The sequence below is a fragment of the Mandrillus leucophaeus genome, unplaced genomic scaffold (assembly GCF_000951045.1).
Source record: "Mandrillus leucophaeus isolate KB7577 unplaced genomic scaffold, Mleu.le_1.0 Scaffold524, whole genome shotgun sequence".
NCBI classification, from domain to species: domain Eukaryota; kingdom Metazoa; phylum Chordata; class Mammalia; order Primates; family Cercopithecidae; genus Mandrillus; species Mandrillus leucophaeus.
In genome coordinates this window covers 663,457-678,222 of record NW_012105631.1, presented here as the reverse complement: position 1 = coordinate 678,222, position 14,766 = coordinate 663,457, and the positions used below count along the sequence as shown (strand labels likewise).

The following is a 14,766-nucleotide window of genomic DNA, read 5'->3' as shown; positions in this document are numbered from 1 at the left end:
ATAAAGTGAGTCATATATAATTCAAAATTTTCCTGTAGTCCCAGCACTTTGGGAGGCCAAATTGGGCGGATCACCTGAGGTCAGGAGTTTGAGACCAGCCAGGTCAACATGGTGAAAACCCAGGAGAATTGCTTGAACCTAGGAGGTGGAGGTTGCAGTGAGCTGAGATCATGCCATTGCACTCGAGCCTGGGCAGCAGAGTGAAACTCCGTCTCAAAAAAAAAATTCTAATTGCCACACACAAAAAAGTACAAATAAACAGGTATAATTAATCCTCATAGTATTTTTTTTTACTCCACTATATCCAACATATCGTTATTTCAACATGTAGTCCATGTAAAATTACTGAGATTTTGCTTTTCTTCATTCCATGTGTGCAGTATGTAGTGTTTATTTTATTATTTATTATTTATTATATTTTATTATTTATTATTTATTACAGCATATCTTAGTTTGGCTTTGAAAGAGTCACAGTTCAAGTGTGTGGTAGCCACATGTTGCTACTGCATTGCATAGTGCAGATCTAGACTTTAAATATAAGCAGTGGATAAAAATGTTGAAGAGAAACAAGATTTGTGTCTTTCCTACTCAAGACCAAAAAGCAAATTGTTTATATCTTCCTATCCTAGCTTAACACTTCATACAGACTTCAGTTTATATTCTGACAGTACACATTGAATAGAATAGCGGTAATATTGTTTCATCCCTTTTTACAGTCAATTTCACATGGTAGACAAATTCAAAAGTATGATGTTATAACAGCACCATCTTGTGGTGCTGCATTTACATTGCTGAAACAGAATTGGGGAAAAAGGGAATAATGCCAAATAATCAAGGTAGAATTAGGAGTTTAAGAAATTAGTAGAGGTACTATCATTTTTCTTTTTCTTATACGCAGTCTTTTTTTTTTTTTTTTTTTTTAGGCGGAGTTTCGCTCTTGTTGCCCAGGCTGGAGTGCAGTGGCGCGATCTTGGCTCACCACAACCTCCACCCGGGTCCAAACGAGTCTCCTGCCTCAACCTCCCAAGTAGCTGGGATTACAAGCATGTGCCACCATGCACGACTTATTTTCTATTTTTAGTGGAGATGGGATTTCTCCATGTTGGTCAGGCTGGTCTCCAACTCCTGGCCTCAGGTGAACCACCTGCCGCAGCCTCCCAAAGTGCTGGGATTACAGGTATGAGCCACCGCACCAGACCTTATTCGCAGTCTTTATGGAAGGTCTTCAAGTTGTATATACTGGGTATGACACACTTTCTGGACATAGGACACGAAAATGCTAATTTCTGAATTCCAGACAACACTCCAACATGAGCCTTGGAGAATGGCAAGCAGGCTTCAGTGCTAATATGTTAATATGGTATTTGTTTCACTGAATTGTGTGAGACGAAAGCTGAGAACACCCACAAAACACCAGTGCATATGAACACATTGAGATTTTAACACTAAAATATAATCCCCACCATTTATAAATACCAACGGAGCTACTACAGGGCTGCCAACCCTAAACTTTCTTCATTAGAATAAAGGCTTCAATGAAGCTGCATCTGCCATTAAATAATCACTCAACCAATCTGAAATTCTAGTCGGTCCCATACTATGTTAGGATGGCCAGATATTACCATGTGAGAATATAGCCTGGTAAGCGGTTTGACCGGAAGTCACTCCAGAGCTGGCCTTCAAGCTCAGCCCATATTTGGCCAGAGTAAGCTTAAGGATCTTTCTGAATCTTGTCATTATTCTTGCCACAACGTAAGCCATCTAATGAGTCTTTCGAAATAGACTTTATTTAATTCAATCTAGAAAACATATAGGTCTTCTTTGGATGCTGGAACACAAAGAAAGAAGTTTCAGTAAACTTAAAGCTAGTACAGGGACTTTCTGTGAAGAACGAATAATTTTTAAAAGTAGCATATATGTCACAGGAACCATGAAAATACATCTATACGTTATCCATTCTCCCTTATGTAACAGGCTCAAAATAGTCCATTTTTGTGATTAGACCAGTCTTAAACCTATTGTGGCCTGGGGAGAGTGAGCTCTTTTTTGAAGAACACTCTAAACAGCCACAACGTGGCTGTCATTCTGTACCTAAGCCAGTATCAATTACATGTGAAACAATGACATGTCTCAGAGTCCTGGGGAAGACCTAGTCTTTTCAAGATTAGTTACTATAGCAAATCAACAGATGTGAGAGAGTTGCTCATCTTTCTCTTGCCTAATCCTCCTAGAAGGGTGGGCCCACTCCTATCATTTATTACTGCATAACAAGTTATTCCAAAACTTAGAAGCTTAAAACAAGAAACGTTGGTTGGGCACAGTGGCTCACACCTATAATCCCAGCACTTTGGGAGGCTGAGGTGAGTGAATTACTTGAGGTTAGGAGTTTGAGACCATCTTGGCCAACACAGTGAAAACCCATCTTTACTAAAATTACAAAAATTACCTGGCATGGTGGTGCATGCCTGTAATCCCAGCTACTTGGAAGGTGGAGGTTGCAGTGAGCCTAGATTGCCCCACTGCATTCCAGCCTGGGCAACAGAGGGAGATTCCGTCTCAAAACTTAGGAATTTGGGAACAGTTCGGCTTTGTAGTTCAGGTTGCACTCAGGATGTCAGCAGGGACTAAAGTTGCCAAAAGGCTTGCCTGGCGCTAGAGAATCTGCTTTTAAGAAGACTCACAGACCTAGTAACTGGCAGGAAGCCTCAGTTTTTCTCTACTCAGGACCTTCCAAAGACCTCAGTTTCTCATAGTGTGGGCCTCTCCATAGGCTGCTCATAATTGACAGCTACCTTCCTGCAGAGTGAGTGATCCAAAAGAGAAAAAGAGAGGCAGAAATCACAAGGTCTGTTATAATCTAGTCTCAGAAGTGGCATGCCATCCCACGGACCAAACATGATACAGCGTGGGAGGGGTTACACAAAGATGTGAATACCAAGAGGTCGAGATCTTTGGAGACCATTTCAGAAGCTGACTGCCACAGTCTCCTCTGGTTCTCAGTGACTCACATCCTTTTTACAGGAAAAATACACTTACCCTTTTCCCAGACTCTCAAAAGTTTGGAAAAAAACGTATCCCATTAGAGCTTCAGCCCAAAAGACGGAATCATATTTAAATTAGGTCCTGGCATAGATGAGGTTCTTCAGGTATGTTCCTCACATACAATTCCTCAAGTATGGTTCCTCTCAATTTAAAAATCTATGGACTAAAGGGATAATTTATCTGTCCTTCAAATACCCAACGTACAATGGTGGCACAGCCAGAGGAGTGCCCTATGATCAGGAACAAGTCAAAGATGTCCACTGTTATCACTTAGATTCAACATTGTATTTGAAGTTCCAGCTAAGGCAATTAGACAAGAAAAATAAATAAAACTCATCCAAACTGCAAAGGAAGAATTGGAATCCTTATACATTGCTGGTGGGAATGTAAAATAATGTGCTGCTGTGAAAAACAGTTCAGCAGTTCCTCAAAAACTTAGACAAAGAGTTACCAGATGCCCCAGAAATTCCACTCCTAGATAAACTCAAGAGAAGTGAAAACATGTTTACGTAAAAAACTTGTATATAAATTTTCTTACAAGCAGTGTTCATAATAGCCAAACAGTGGAAACAAGCCAAACATCTATCAACCGCTGAATGTATAAACAAACCGTGGCATATCTTTACAGTGGACTATTGTTTAATTAGAAAAACAAATGATGTACTTATAGATGCTACAACATGGATGACCTTGAAGATATTATGTTAAGTGAAAGAAGTCAGGCCGGGTGTGGTGGCTCACACCTGTAATCCCAGCACTTTGAGAGGTCAAAGCAGATGGATCACCTGAGGTCAGGAGTTCTAGACCAGCCTGAACAAGATAATGAAACCCCGTCTTTACTAAAGACACAAAAAATTAGCTGGGTGTGGTGGTGCACGCCTGTAATCCCAGCTACTATAGAAGCTGAGGCAGGAGAATCACTTGAGCCTGACAGGCGGAGGTTGTAGTGAGCCAAGATTGCCCCATGGTCCCCAGCCTGCGTGACAGAGCAAGACTCTGTCTCAAAAAAAAAGAAGCCAAACACAAAAGGCCACCTATTGCATAATTCCATTCATATGAAATGTCTTGAATAGGCAAATCCATGGAGACAGAAAGTAGATTAGTGAATGCCAGGAGGTGGAGGTAGCAAGAAATAGAATTACAATTTTTTTTATGGATGAAGAAAATGTGGAATTAAGTAGTGGTGATGGTTGCAAAATCTGTGAATATACTTTTAAAACCCCGGCATTTTTCAATTAAAAATAGTAGATTTTGTGGTAAATGCATTATATCTCAAAAAAATACACACTACTTAACACATAATAAAGCTCTATAGTATACAAAAATTAACTCATTTATTAGTTCTAATTGTTTTTGAAGGAGTCTTTAGGATTTTCTATATATAAGATCATGTTGTCTGCAAACAGAAATAATTTAACCTCTTCCTTTCTGATTTGGAAGCCTTTTATTTCTTTTTCTTGCCTAATTTCTCTAGTTAGTACTTCCAGTACTACATTAAATAGAAGAGGTGAGAGTGGGTATTCTTGATTGTTTGTGACCGTAGAGGAAAAACTTTCAACTTTTCACCATTGACTGTGATGTTAGCTGTGAGCTTGCCATATATGGCCTTTATTGTGTTGAGTTAAACTCCTATACATAATTTGTTGAGAATTTTTATCAGAAAGGATGTTGGATTTTGTGAAATATTTTTTCAACATCTATTGAAATGATCATGTAGTTTTGTCTTTACTCTTTAATGTGGTGTAACACATTTAGAAATTTGCCTGTGTTAAACCATTCTTGCATCCCAGGGATCAATCCCACTTGATTCACAGTGTTATGGTTTGAATGTGTGTGCCCCCCCAAAAGCACATGTTGGAAACTCAATTTCCAATGCAATAGTGTTGGAAGGTAGGGACTAATGGGAGGTGCTTAATTCATGAGGGCTTCACCCTCTTAAATGGATTAATGCTGATTATTAAAAGTCTTGAGGCTGCAAATTGAATCTCTTGTTCTTTCTCCTGCTCTCTTTGTCCTTCGGAGGCTGCAGCAAAAAGGCAGATGCTGTTGCCTTGATCTTGGATTTCCCAGCCTCCAGAAGCATTAGCCCATAAATTTCTGCTTATTATAAACTACCCAGTATCAGGTATTCTGTTATAGCAGCACAAAGTAGACAAAGACGTAAAATTGGTACCTAGAAGTGGGGTTGTTGCTATAACAAATATTTGAAAATGCAGAAGCAGCTTTGGAACATGGTAATGGGTGGAGGCTAGAAGAATTTGAAGGAGCAGGCTATAAAAATCATAGATTGCAGTGAACCAGTGCATTAAGTGTGATTCTAGTGATGGCTTAGCAGAGGAGAGCTATAGGAGAAGTCTGAAACTTCTTAGAGATTGTTTAAGTGGTCGTAATCAGAATGTTGGTAGGAATATGGAGAGTAAAGGTCATTTTGATGAAGTCTCAGACAAGAAAAAGGAGTATTTTCTTGGAAATTGGAGTAAATGCCATTTTTGTTAACAAACTGTAAGAAAAAAAAAACTTGACTGCATTGTGTCATGCACTAAAGTTTTATAAATGGTAGAATTTAAGAGCAATGAACTAGGATATCTGGTAGGAGAAACCTCTAAGCAAAATATTGAAAATGTGTGGCTTCTTTTAAATTCAGTAAAATAAGAGAAGACAGGAAATTATTTAAATGTAAAATTTATCATTTTAAAAAAACAGCCCTGGCCCAGTGGCTCACACCTGTAATCCCAGCACTTTGGAGGGCCCAGGTGGGCGGATCATGAGGTCAAGAGATCAAGACCATCCTGGCCAACATGGTGAAACTCCATCTCTACTAAAAAAAAAAATACAAAAATTAGCTGGGCACGGTGGCACGCACCTGTAGTCCCAGCTACTCGGGACTGAGGCAGGAGAATTGCTTGAACCAGGGAGGTGGAGGTTGCAGTCAGCTGAGATTGCGCCACCGCACTCCAGCCTGGAGACAGAGCGAGACTCAAAACAAAACAAAGCTTAGGAATTTGCCTCAAACAAAACAAAACTTAGGAATTTGAAGAATTCTCAGCCTGGCCATGTCATAGAGAATGAAAGAATATTTTCAGGAAAGGGAACCAAGAGTGTGGCCAAGTAACTGATTGATAAGGAGATCAGTATGGATAGAACAAAGCCAGAGCTATTAATTAGGACAATGGGAGAATAACCTCAAAGGTACCTTGGAGATTACTAGCATAGTCCCTCCCATCATAGGCCCAAAGTGTCATGATCTGAGGGAAGGAAATTCTGCAAAAGAGAGCCTAGGGTGCCCTCAAGGTCTTGGGGTTTACTTCCCAGGGCTGCCTCAAGCCTCTGCTTCCCACATTCTGATACAGAACTCCTTGATCACCCCAGGTATGGTTTAAAGGGGTGCAGGTGTGGCTTTGGCTCCAGCTTCAGAAGGTGTAAGTGACAGTATCCACATGATGTTATGTCTGTAGGTATGCAGAATGCAAAAGCTGTGGGGGAATTGTTTCCTCCACCTAGATTTCAATGAATGTCAGGGACAACCTGGAAACACAGGCAGTAGACTGTTGCAGGTCTGGAGCTACCATGAGAGCCCCTACTAGGGCAATGGCTAGTAGAGCTATAAAGGTAGGTCCACCCCCAAGACACAGAACTACAATGTGCAACACCAGCCTGGGAGAGCTGCAGTCACCGGACTTTAACCCATATACCCAGCAAAGCCATAGGAGTGAGACTAGCCGAGGCCTTAGGGGCTCAACTCCCACCCCAGTGTGCCCAGAAGGTGGGACATAAAGTCAAGGGGGATTATTCTTGGAGCCTTAAGTTCAATGTTGTTGGCCTGGCTCAGTGACACTCATTCCTATAATCCCAGCACTTTGGGAGGCAGAGGTGGGTGGATTACTTGAGCCCAGGAGTTTGAGACTAGCCTGGGCAACATAGCACAAACTCCTATCGCTATATAAAACAAACAAACAAACAAACAAAAATTGTCAGGCATAGTAGTGTGCACCTGCAGTTCCAGCTACTCCAGAGGCCGAGGTGGAAGGATCACTTGGGTTTGGGAGGTTGAGGCTACAGTGAACTGTGATCTAGCTACTGCACTCAGCCTGGGCAATAGAGTGAGAGCCTGTTTAAAAAAATTGAATTGATAATGTTGTTTACTCCACTGGCCTTTGGACTTACTTGGGACCAGTTATCTCTTTCTCCTTGTTGGAATGGGAATGTTGATGGTGATTGTGAGTCCTAGGTTTTTGTCTTCTAGGTTAAAAGAATTTAAGCAACATACACGCAGCAATAAACAGCATGAAGCAATATATTGCAAAAGAATAAGTATATTCTGAAAGGTAGGTGCAAAAACAAAAGTACACTCAGAGCTGAGTCAGCGTAAGCTGCTTGAGAGTGAGACAGCATTGACTATTACAAGGGAAACTCTCTTTATGAAAGTCTTACATGATTATTCATAAGGGGGTGGGAAAAGGCATTGCTATGGGTTGGTGCAAAAGTAATTGCAGTTTTTGCTGTATTTTTAATGGCAGAACCACAATTACTTTTACATCAACCTAAGAGTAAGTATATTACAGGTGGTTCTCTGGATGCACATGCTCAGTAGCTGTATATGTTTGCTTTGTTTTTGTTTTTGTTTTTGAGATGAAGTCTCACTCTGTCGCCCAGTCTGGAGTGCAGTGGGGCAATCTTAGCTCACTGCAACCTTCACCTCCCAGGTTCAAGCAATTCTCCTGCCTCCGCTTCCCATGTAGCCAGGATTACAAGTATGCGCCACCACACTTGGCTAATTTTTGCAGTTTTGGTACAGACGGGGTTTCATCATGTTGGCCAGGCTGGTCTTGAACTCCTGACCTCAAGTGATCTGCCCACCTTGGCCTTCCAAAGTTCTGGGATTATAAGCTTGAGCCACTGTGCCCAGCCATGTACGTATTTGTTTATACATTGCGTGTCCCATTCACATCTTAACTCTCCTTCCAGTGGTGTGTTTTTTACCATTATAATGAGCAATGAGTCTGTCTGAAGACAAGTAAAATTAAAATGTGCATACTGTCTACAGGATAAATTTCCTGGCCAGGAGCAGTGGTTCACGCCTGTAATCTCAGCACTTTGGGAGGCTGAGGTGGGTGGATCACTCGGTCAGGAGTTCAAGACCAACCTGGCCAACATGGTGAAGCCCCGTCTCTACTCAAGATACAAAAATTAGCTGGGCGTGGTAGCACGTGCCTGTAGTCCCAGCTACTTGGGAGGCTGAGGCAGAATAGCTTGAATCCAGTAGGCGGAGGTTGCAGTGAGCCAAGATCATGCCATTGCACTCCAGCCTAAGCGACAGAGCGAGACTCCATCTCAGAAAAAAAAAAAAAAAAAGAAAAGAAAGAAAGAAGAGAAAAAAGAAAAATTCCTACTGAGGATAGTTCTGCTCTTGACTATGAAGCCAGTAGCGAGTGCTGTTTGTTTGTTTGTTTTCCAGAGTGCTAGGGTTTTATTACAAATGGAGTTGATTGCTAGAGAGGCCCTTTTCCAATCTTTCTTCTGTACCCTCTTCCCTCCCAAAGACATCCCTCCAGGGGAGGTCAGTAGGCCATTAGGAAGGAGGAAATATGGAGAGTGAAAAGGGGCACTGCTTTTGCCAACGTGCTCTGAAACAACCACTGAGTCCTTTTGGCTCCAGTTGAGAATCTTCTAGTGGAAGTGGAAGAGGTTTAATTCTCATCTTCAAGGTCCGTCATTTCTACATCCTGGGGGGCTTTTGTCTTCTTTTGCATTTTGAGCTGTGGTTCGATAGTCCTGGCTGACTTTGAGGGGCTTCCACCTTCATGGCTGCCTTCTCTTTCTGGGCAAGCCAGGTCTGCTGGAGGAGTTTTCCAGGCTTCTTCCCCTACAGAGTAAGTTTGGCACGTGCACTGGATGCCCGCTTCTTGAGGTGGTGCCGCATGATCAGCGCTTGGTCTATCACAGCCCCGAACTCCCAGTGCCTCAGACGCTGCTTGCGATTCAACACCCGCCTGCGCTGAACAGCTTTTTCTTCAGCTGGATTCGACGCCAGTTGATTTTTCCCCCGAGATTCCCCACGGTCGCTCTGCGACTCCAATAGGCGGTGCGTACTTCCGCCTGGGGTTTGTCGTGTTGGGGTGGTTTTCACGTCCCGAGGACACGGTTGTGGGGCTTGTTGTGTTGATGGTGCAGTCACTGAGTCCCAAAGACATGGTTACTTCCTTGACTACCTATCTGGCCTCGGGAATGTCTATGCCATGCCTGTCCCACCACTGTATTTTGGAAGCACATAACTTGCTTGATTCCACAGGCTCATGCCTGAAGGAAATTGCCTCCTTGCCATCCTGCCTTGACTTTCGCCTATCTCTGATTTAGATGAGACTCTGGGCTTTGGACTTTCGAGTTGATGCTGAAATGATTTAAGACTTTGGGGGGCAATTAGATGAAATGTATGTATTTTGTGAGAAAGACATGAATTTTGGGGCCCAGGGGCCAAAAAAAAAAAATGCTATGGTTGGAATGTGTCCTCAGAAAAGCATGTGTGGGCTGGGCACCATTGCTTACACCTGTAATCTCAACATTTTGGGAGGCCAAGGTGGGAGGATTGCTTTAGCCCAGGGGTTCAAGACCAGCCTGAGTAACATGGTGAGACTCTGTCTCTACCAAAAAAAAAGGTAATCATAACAAAAAATTAGCTGGGCATGGTGGTGTACACCTGTAGTCCCAGCTACTGGGGAGGCTGAGGTAAGACGATCAGTTGAGTTTGGGAGATTGAGGTTGCAGTGAACCATGATCGTACCACTGTACTGCAGCCTGGATAACAGAGTGAGATCCTCTCTCAAAAATAAATTAATTAATTAAAAGCATTTGTTAGAAACTTAATTTCCAATTTAATAGTGCTGAAAGGTAGAACCTAACAGAAGATGTTTAGTCTATAAGTAAGGGCTCCACACTTACTTGGATTAAGGTTGATTATAAAGGGGCTTGAAGCTGCAAGTTCAATCTCTTGCCTTTTTTTTTTGGAGATGGAGTCTAGCTCTGTCACGCAGGCTGGAGTGCAGTGGTGCTCTCTCGGCTCACTGAACTTCCATCTTCCAGGCTTAAGCGTTTCTCCTGCCTCAGCCTCTGGAGTAGCTGGGATTATAGGTACATACCACCACACCCGGCTAATTTTTGTATTTTAGTAGAGATGGGGTTTCACCAGGTTGCCCAGGCTGGTCTCGAACTCCTGACCTCAGGTGGCCTGCCCTCCTCGGCCTCCCAAAGTGCTGGGATTAGAGATGTGAGCCACCACGCCCAGCCTTCTTGCCCTTTCTTTGCCCTTTTGTCACAAAATGATGCAGCAAAAAAGACCCCTGTCAGATGTCAGCCCCTTGATCTTGGACTTCTCAGCCTTCTGAACTGTGAGCCAATAAATTTCTGTTCATTATAAATTACCGCGTTTCAGATATTCTGTTACAGCAACACAAAATCAAGTGAGAAACTTGGTGAATAACCCTATTAATGTCTTATTGAATTCAGTTTGCTAGTATTTTGTTGAGGATTTTTACATGTGTGTTCACCAGAGATTTTGGCCTGTAATTCTTTTTTTGTAATGTCCTTGACTGGCTTTGATTTCAGGATAAGTTGCAGGATACAAAATTAACATATTAAAATTAGTATCATTGCTATACACTAGCAACAAACTATTCACAAAATAAATCAAGAAACAATCCTATTTGTCATAGCATTAATGAAAAACTTAGAAATACGTTTAACCAAGAATACAATTAACTAAATACATTCAGTATATGAGAGATCCATACACTGAATACTATAAAACATTGATGAAATAAACTTAAGAGAAAAACAAATGAAAATATATACAGTGTTCATGGATTGGAGGAATTAACATTGTTAAATTGTCCATATTACCCAATGATCTACAGACTCAATGCAATCCCTGTCAAAATTGAAATGACATTTTTCACAGAAATAGAAAAGAACAACCCTGAAGTTTGTATAGAAAAACAAAAGACCTCAAATAGTCAAAGCAATTTTTAGCAAAACAAAGCTGGAGGCATCACACTACCTGACTTGAAAATGTACCAAAAAGCTATAATAATCAAAACAACCCATACTGTCATAAAAGCAGACATATAGACCAAAGAAATAGAAAACAGAGCCCACACATCTACAGTCAACTGATTTTCAGCAAAGCTGTCAAGGACATACAATGAGGAAAGGACATTCTCTTCAGTAAGTTGGAAAAATTAGATATAAACACACAGAGGAATGAACTTAGACCCTTATCTTGTCCCATGTACACAAGTCAAATCATAATGGGTTAATGTCTTAAATATAAGATCTGGAACTATAAAACCACTAGGGGAAAACACAGGGAAAGAGCTTCTTAACATTGGATTTGGCAAAAACTTTTGGATACAACCCCAAAAACAAATGCAACAAAAGCAAAATTAGACTAATTGGATTCCACCAAACTAAAGAGCTTCTGCACACCAAAGGCAACAATCACCAGAGTGAAGAGACTATCTATGGGATGGGGAGAAAACATTTGCAAACCATGCATCTGAAAAGGGGCCAATATCCAAAATATCTAAGAAACTCAAACAACTCAATAGCAAGAAAACAACCAGTTTAAAAAATGGGTAGGAATCTGTATAGATATTTCTCAAAAGAAGACATGTGAATTGCCAACAGGTATATGAAAAGGTGCTCAACATCACTAATAATGAATCAGGGAAATGCAAATGAAAGCCACAATATAACACAATTATATCACATGTGTTATAATAGTCTTTATCAAAAAAAATAAAAGATAACAAGTGTTAACAAAAATGTGGAGGAAAGGGAACCCTAGTACATTGTTGGTGGGAATGTGAATTAGTATAGTTATTTTGGAAAACAGTATGGAGGTTCCCCCCAAAATTAAAATTAAAACTATTCTATGATTCAACAATTCTCTTTCTCAGTATATAACCAAAGGAAAGGAAGAAATATTCCCTCATCCATGTTCATTTCAGTATTATTCACAATGGTAAAGATATGGAGTCAACCTAAGTGTTTATCAACCTAAGTGCTTGTCTACTGATAAATGGATAAAGAAAATGTGATATATATACATAGCATTATACTATTCAGCCTTATGAAAAGAAAGATGTCTTGCCTTCCACATAGCAGTCTTGCAACAACATGGATGAATGTGGAAGACATCATCCTAAGTGAAATAAACCAGGCACAGAAAGACTAAAGACAAACTGAATGATCTCACTTTTATGTGAAATCAAGAGTAGAATGGAGGTAACCAGGGACTGGGGCGGGTGGTAGTGAGGTGGGAAATGGAGAGATATTGGTTAAAGTAAAAAGTTTAGTTAGACAGGAGGAATAAGTTCTGGAGATTCACTGTGAGGCATGGAGGCAATTGTGAATAATAATGTATTGTATATTTGAAGACTGCTAAGAACAGATTTTAGATGTTCTCGCTACACATAAAAACTGATAAGTATGTGAGTTGAGGGATATGTTAAATCATTCTACAGTGTGTATGTGTGTGTATATATACATCATGAACCCCATAAATGTACAAAATCATTTGTTAATTAAAAATAAACTTTAAAATGACAAAAATAAAGATGTTTTCACATGTACAAAGGCTGAAAAAAATCAAAGACCAGCAGATCCGTATTATAAGAAAAATTAAAGGAGTCCTTCAAGCATAAGGAAAGTTTTATTAGATAGAAATATATTTATTTCTACCCAAAGGAATGAAGATACCAGAAATGGCAACTGTGTGGGCAAATACAAGTATAAGAAAACTTTCTCATTACATAATTCTCTTAGATGATAAACAAAGAAACAAAAAAACCATAGAGTGGGAGTGAATATGTATATATTTGTGTGTGTGTGTATATATATACAGACTTATATTGCACTAACATGTATGATAATAGCACAAAGCTTAGAGGCAAGAAATAGTATGGCAGTTTTATACTATATATAAATGGATACAATAATATTTGAAGCTAGACTCAAACAAGTTAAAGACAAATACTATAAATCCAAAAGTAATAGCTAGAATCACAAAATAGAATAATACCTAATTAGCTAATAAACTAGATATAAAATATAAACTATATATAAACTAGACATAAAATATAAACGATATAAAAAATAAACCAGATATAAAATATAAACTAGATATAAAAAAGGAACCACAAAAATAACCAAAAGATGGCAAAAAAAAAAAAGAGGGAAAAAATGGAACAAAGAACAATTGGACCAAATAGAAAACAAATATCAAGGAGGTAGGTTTAAATCCAACCATATCAATAATCCCATCAAGTGAAAATTGTCTAATTATCTCAATTAAAAGACAAACATTTTTGAAGTAGATTTAAAAAAATAAATGAATACTTGACTATATGCTGTCTGTAAGAAACACACTACCATGGAAAACTACAAAAAAGTTAAAAGTAAATGGATGAAAAAATATACTATGCCAATATTAATTTCAAAAAAACCAAAGCTGGAGTGCTTATTTTAATACAAAACAATGTAGATTCCATAGAAAAAGCCATATCCAGTGATAAAAAGGTCATTTAAAAATGATAAAGTGTTCATTTTACTAAGAGAACATAATAATCTTAAATATTTATGCAACTAATGACAGAGCTTCAAAATACAAACAGCTTCTGACTTACAAATTTTCAACTTTACAATGTGCAGAAGGGATACACATTCAGTATGCTTTTTGACTTATGAAGTTGTGCACAGATAAACACACTGTGAGTTCAAACAGTGGGTGTGTCCAGACATAACCACGTTGTTGAGGAGCATCTGTACTTAAAAGCAAAGACTGATAGAATTACAAGAAGAAATAGACAAATTCACAATTATAGCTAGGGATCTGAATACTTCTCACTCAATAATAGCAGAAATACATAGACATCAGTAAGGATATAGAAGATATGGAGAGCACTATCAACCAAGTTGACCCAATTGATATTTATAGGTCATTATACCAAAGAACAGCAAAACACACCATATTCCCTTCCTAGACCATATTATAGGCCATAAAAAAATACTCAATAAATTTGTAAGAATTGAGTCACACCACTGTTTTCTCTGACCACCGTGAAATTAGAAATTAATAGAAAGATATATGAAAAATTCCAGAATATTGCAAAAGTAAATAACAGACTTATACATAACCTACATGTCAAAGAAGAAATCAAAAGGAAAATTATAAAACACTTATAAATGAATAAAAAGGAAAGGACAAAATATCAGATTTAGTGGTATGCTGCTAGAATAGAATTTGGAGGAAACTTTTAGGACTAAATATTTATATTAGGAAAGAATAAGGGTCTGAAATCAATGAACTCAACATTTACCTTAAGAATCTAGAAAAATAATGTAGAAAAGGAACAAATTAAAGTCCTTCAGGTACAAGGAAACAGAAGAAATAAAACAAAAATTCAATTATAAGGAAAAATAGGGAAAAATCTGAGACCAAAAATGAGTTATTTGAGATCCATCTAAGTGATAAACCTGTAGTTAGACTGATCAGTATAAGGGGAGAAAAGACAGAATTTATCAATATTGGAATGCAAGAGATGACATTAGTACACATTCTTTTTTTTTTTTCTATCTTTATTTATTTATTTATTATTATTATTATACTTTAAGTTCTAGGGTACATGTGCATAACGTGCAGGTTTGTTACATATGTATACTTGTGCCATG

General features: G+C 39.1%; 1 pseudogene; it reads right to left on the bottom strand.

The window, feature by feature from the left end:
- Nucleotides 1-8,729: 8,729 nt before the first annotated feature.
- On the bottom strand, nucleotides 8,730-14,765 carry LOC105551529 (annotated as a pseudogene).
- Between the last annotated feature and the right edge of the window lies 1 nt (nucleotide 14,766).